This window comes from Cyprinus carpio, chromosome A5 (assembly GCF_018340385.1).
Source record: "Cyprinus carpio isolate SPL01 chromosome A5, ASM1834038v1, whole genome shotgun sequence".
Lineage (NCBI taxonomy): Eukaryota > Metazoa > Chordata > Actinopteri > Cypriniformes > Cyprinidae > Cyprinus > Cyprinus carpio.
Window position 1 is genome coordinate 12,568,539 of NC_056576.1, and position 6,059 is coordinate 12,574,597.

At 37.7% G+C, this 6,059-nt stretch overlaps 1 pseudogene; it reads right to left on the reverse strand.

The window, feature by feature from the left end:
* Positions 1-3,332: 3,332 nt before the first annotated feature.
* LOC122145159 lies at positions 3,333-5,662 on the reverse strand (annotated as a pseudogene).
* Positions 5,663-6,059: the final 397 nt, after the last annotated feature.

Genomic DNA, 6,059 nt, shown 5'->3' on the forward strand with positions numbered 1-6,059 from the left:
CACCACATACCACAGAGACAGATGAGTGCATGGAGGACCTGGAACCACAAGCCCGGACACTCAAGTCCAAGTCTCTGTCCAATGAGGACTTTGCCAGGATGCTCCTCAAGAAGTGAAACTGTATGCAGATAACCAACAAGAAGACTACCTGCCTTCTGACAGAAAGCCATGCTGTGTCCTTACAAAGTCTGGCGAAGACACAGCGTTTTAATTTTAGCCCTAGCTCTTTCTGTAAATATGGGGACAACTCCCGATATATAGTAAAACTCAAACTTTTAACACCTCAACCATGGAGATGTGAGCTGTAATGTTTTCTTTATTTCTTAATAACGAAAGGGATTTGGGGGGCAGATTTCAGATTTTGTCAGCGAGTATTTTTTTTAAACAGGATGTTAAAAAAAAAATGATGTGAATCATTGTTTTAAAGGTATATGCAAGATACATTTAATATGAAGATACATGATTGTATTAAAAATAGGTTTCAACACAGCTTCATTTCTCAGTAGGTCCCCCTTTGGGGCAGTTGATATGTAGATGCGTCCACCTGCACCTCTGCCTTGTCAAAGGCAACAAAACATAAATAAAGATCAAAACCTTTATTTTACATATTCCTGAACTGCTTGTATAAATAATTTATTTGCAGTACCATGACCATTCGAAACAGTCTTGCATGTTTTAGATTTACAACTAATTCTGTAATAAATACCTTCATAAAAGCTCTAAAATAAGACTAAATGGAGTAATAGATGATCTTGACAGCAAATAAAATCCAGCACCTTGCCAACAACATGTGACTAAGAGGTTAAAACTTTTGTGTTTATTAGACTGCAGCGCTTTAATTAAAAGCTGTGCACTGTCCTGTCCTGGAAATTAGTAGATTCCAGTGTTTTTTTTTTTTTTTTCATGCATTTTGTTTTTTCTCCAAGTGCTGCCCTTTGAATCTTGTTTAATTGCTGACAGCTTGTAAACCTGCCTTACCTTACGTGTGCTCAATAATGGTCTGAAGGTTAAAGCTTGTGCTCCACAACCAGATTCAGTTCAACATTTAGTCTAGTTCTAGAGTTTTAGTTTTATCTAGAACCTTAGATCCCAATTGCTTGGCAGTTCATATTCAAGTTGAAGGACTGGCTAAGGAGCATGGTTGTTATTGCTTTAGAACCGATTGGGACCTTCCCTGCTGAAGTTGAAGAATCTATGCAGCTGTATATCGCTAGAACCTTCCATTAGAGAGTTCACCTGATTGTGACTGTAGCCATCCTATACTGTATTGTGTACATATACACAGCATATATCATCTAAAATGTCCTGGATATTCATATTATTTACTGGTTTTTGATGGCTGTGATGAACTTTGTGTAGTTCATCCACTAGTAAATGTTAAGCTGATCTATTTTTTTTTTTTAACGGCAGTGTCATACACTAGACAGTTCCCATCCTGCATTGTTTTTTTGGTTGTGTTTGACTCTCGTTCTGACCCCTCAATGGTTGGCGGCATATAGTTTTGTAAAAACGTTTGTATAATTTTGAATTAAAAAAGAAAAGTAGTAGCTCTATATATTTGCGTTTGATCACCACAGTGGCCTAAAGTAGTGATTGAGGAAAAAAAAGAAAAGAAGAAAAAAAAACGTGCTGTTGCAAATGTCTTGTTCAAACATTAAAAATAATGAGAACTTGGTATACGTGTGGTAAATTGTGTACTTTCTCCTTTTGGTTTACTGTATCAGTTATTTGATTATAGATTGGCTGTTTTTATTTACCACTGTCAGTGTCATCTTTAGGCACTCATAATTATTTTCTATAATGTTACTGTTGTATTTCCTGTTGCTCAAATTATATGTAGTCATATGGTTTTCCTTTTGTTTTAAGGCCTAAATTGTTTAATGAAGCAATTAAATGTATGTGGTTGTCAAACATATGACTTGTGATATTTGTGTTCACATCTCATTTTGTTTTAGCCATATTTAGCCATATAATCCTAAATTGATTGTTTTGATCTTTTGTCAAGGGTATAGTGGACATATTCCTATATGTCACAACAGTGAGTACTGGTACTTATCCTTCATATTAAAAAATGAAAGGAAAATAAAATACAAGTCCACCAAACACTAGAAGGAAATGAAAAGTTGCACAATAATTTATTACACACAATAATAAAATACCTTTTACAAGTAGTAAAATAATTTAAAGCCATTTAAATAGATTATTAAAGTGCTTGACAATAGTGGTAAACTCAAAATGGGGGGAAAATGTCAATCAAAAAATTAAAATCCCTAAACATTATTAATAAAACTTTTCAACAGTCCTGTAATCAATTATATGGACATCTTCCCAAACTTTGAACAGCCGTAGGCAATTATATTCTTGCATCATGTATCAGAATCATTTCATATGGAAAATGATTTAGTTTTTTACATTTCAAAGCACTTAAGTAATATCTCAAAATAAATGATCTTTTAAACAAAACTTTCAAGAACTTCAAAATTCAAAACAAAATCATGGACTATAAAAGGTTCTAAATGTTAAATTATTACTCGAACGTTGTTTGTGCAGACACTCATTTTTGAACATGACATTTCCCAAGGCTTGTATCTGCCAGCTTGTAAGTGCAGAAAGAAAATGTTGTCCAACAAAGCTGTAGAGTTCAAGCAAATATAATAGCTTAACAGCTAGTAAAAGTCATCTGAAAACATCATCACTAAAGAACTACACTCTTTCACCACATTTCACGGACCGTTCAAAAGAAAAATTTTTACAAGCAAACTTCAATAAAGGAGTAGATTACTCAATCTTGCTTTTTAAGTGAGACTACAAAAGGCAAAGATAGAGATAGACAAATTAAATTTTGTATGGTTTTACAAATTAGTGGTATGGAGTAATGAATACTGTTCCAACAGACAGCAGAGATCATTTTATATTAATTTTTAAAAATTATTAACAATCATTAACTCACAGGCAGAAGGATTTAGTTGCTAAAGGATCATGAAGATCTGACCTAATACTGTTCATTATCATTTAATGGGAAAAGAAAAGTTTTACAATTTTCAACTGACAACAAAGTATAGGTAAAATAAGACATTTTTGAATGGTCTATATTTTCAAAATAAATAAAGAAACAATGATTGTAATGGATATAGCTACACAGTAAATGAAAATTTTAAACTTAAAATGGATACACAATTAGTCCATGTAGGTCCATGCTAGCCGGATCAGGTTGGAGAGTGATTCTATTATTTCAGAGGCGGATATAGCACTTCATTTTACCCCACATGCCAACTTTTTGCATTGCTACGAACATTACAGCATGATAGCCATCAGCTATGCGCAGGTATCAGCTATGGGGTTGTACAGGTCAGGACAGGCTGATTACTAGCCTCAGGCAGCCCAACTGCATGCTCGGTTGTGGCTAATCAGGAGCGTATCAAGTGTAATTTCTGTGCATTTTGCGATAAAGCGAATAAAGGGCCTTACGTCGCCCTCATTGGCAGTATCCCAGGGCGGCGTAATACTCCGCCCTCTGCTCTTTCCGAATGGTGATTGGTGGATAACTAGCTTGCATTAGGATTAAATTCATGAGCAGTCGGGATGTCCGTCCGTTCCCGTCCACGAACGGATGCACGTAAACCAGTTTATAGTGCGCGAGAGCTGCGAAAACTCCACCGGGTGTAGATGCAGCGCTTCCTCTGAGTTCAACCACTGCACCAGCTCCTGCGCATGTGCCTGTCCAAGTCCTGTGGGTGCGGTGGGATGTGATGTCCCCCGAACACCTGGCTGGCACGGAAGCGCCCGCTTCAACGGGATCGGTGTAGCCATAGTACCCGTCGGTGTGATCCTCTAAGATATCATTTACAGTGATTGCTCCGCGCGGGACAGCCAAGGTGGTGTTGATGTACTTCATGGCTACATCGACGCCAATTGCCTCGTTCTGTTCTTGTAGACTCTTCCTGGTACAGCATATCTGGTCTCAATAATATGGCGAATCTCTGACAGAGTGAGCGTGTTGCCTTCGATAGCTACAGTGTGGTAAATATGATGGTAGTAGGTTCCCTCCATGACTCGACGCAAAGCAGAGTTGCCTTTGGGTATAGACATGAGACGTCGTACCTTTCACATCAATGATGCCAAAGTGGCGTTGATCTATTTCCTCTACTAATGGGAGCGTGCGATCCCTGCCTCACCAGAAGCCTTCTCGTTAACAGGGCGAGATGGTGAGGGCCCTTGGTGTACAGGTGGTCTGCTTGGACAACGTCTTTTTCCTCCTCCTCCAGTTATGGTGCCCCAATTCAGTGAAGGCGCCTCCACAAATCTGGGTTCATGTTGAGGTGCGTGGATGAGAACTTAGAGCCTTCTCCTCTTGCCATTTTTCTTCATCTCCAAAAGCCTGGCTGGAGAGCCGCCTTTTGCCTCCAACTGAGTCTCTGTAAACAAACAGATGGTCAGCGTTTCACAGTATGACGTTCTCAGCTGAGAGACGCACTAGTCAATAGAAAACTAACACCTGAAAGTACGTTTCGATTTTAACCATTGTCATAGTTGCATCGGTTTAATCTAAATTTACGACACAGTAAATTGCATGTAAACCTGATTGCAATGAGCTTCTGTAATGAGTATGATTTAAACTTTGCCCACATAGGTGAATGAGACAAAAATATTAGATTAAAAAAAAAATTAAATGGCCTTTTGTAAACCTTTTTAATCGCATTTATTGAACATATATAACAAATTTAGAACAGGAAATTTTAATAGGAAAAACAAAGATGGGTGAGACTTGATTGACTGGATAATACGATGAGTGACTGCAAAAAAAAAACTGGGCATTTCTTAGAAGTGTTACTGCTGTTAAGTGAAAAAGCTGAAATAATAGTATTATATATTAAATATTATTTATCTATAGATATAATATAAATATTAGCTGAAAATGTAAAACACAAATTAAATTAATATAAATTAATTCTAAGATGAATAACCATTTTTTTATTTTATTATTATTTATATAGCCACATAATACAACAGGCGGGCGTTGCCCAAGGTGCTTCAACAAACAGTAGGATAAAACACTAATTTAAAAATTACATACAAACAAGCAATGCAATGTAAAAACAAAAAAAACCGAGCAAACATTTAGACAGGAGACAAAGCTACATACTGTCATCACTTCACACAAGGGCCCAGCCACTTCAGACTGACCCCCACACATTCATCTAATAGTAACAAATCTCTGTGTCTGGGTCACAGGAGGTAGATTAGATATAAGAATGACAAAAGTATAAAAGTTTTAATTTAGAAAAACATGGCATAAATAAATGCACTTTAGAAAGTCAATACCAATTTAAATAGAAGACATTTCAGCCGCCTCAACAACACAAAGTCAACCGCAGCTTCACCTGTACCTTTACTGGGCCTGACTTCTGTGGCAGGAGGTCTAGATGCAGTGAAAGGGACCGTCAGGCTGGTGGTGTGCACTACAGGCTGCTGGACACCCTCCACCAGCTGGCAGCGCAGAAGAGCAAGACCCTTCAGCGTGGCACAGCATTGCTCTATCTATTCCTGGAACTAAAGGCAGCAGCAGAACAAATACAGACCCCAGCAGACCAAACAGAACGGGTCCCACACCCCAGAGCAGAGGACCGCTGCAGGCATGCCGGAGCAATGCTAGAGCTGCCATCAAATCAAGCGATCCAGATTTCACAGGCCACCCGTCCAACATTCTTGCAAGACACTATCTGAAACCTGTGTGAAATGTAAAAAAAGACGGCTTAAGCATTAAAATGTTCACATCAGGTTTATTGTCATTTTTCTCCAGTCTAATGTGAGCCAGGTGGCTCTTGGGAGTTTGACAGTTAATGAAACAGTCTTAAATCAAGTGATTTGTAAATTGTAAACCACATTTAACAACAATCTCTACATGTTGTTTTCATAGTCTGAAGATGAGAGCAAAATTGTACTTGTGGTCAAACACCAGTCGTTTACATCTCTGAAACCACCCTAAAACCTGTATTTGACATGTACAGCTGTCCCATATTGACTTAGATAAACACACTTGGCATTTAAATATTATATAA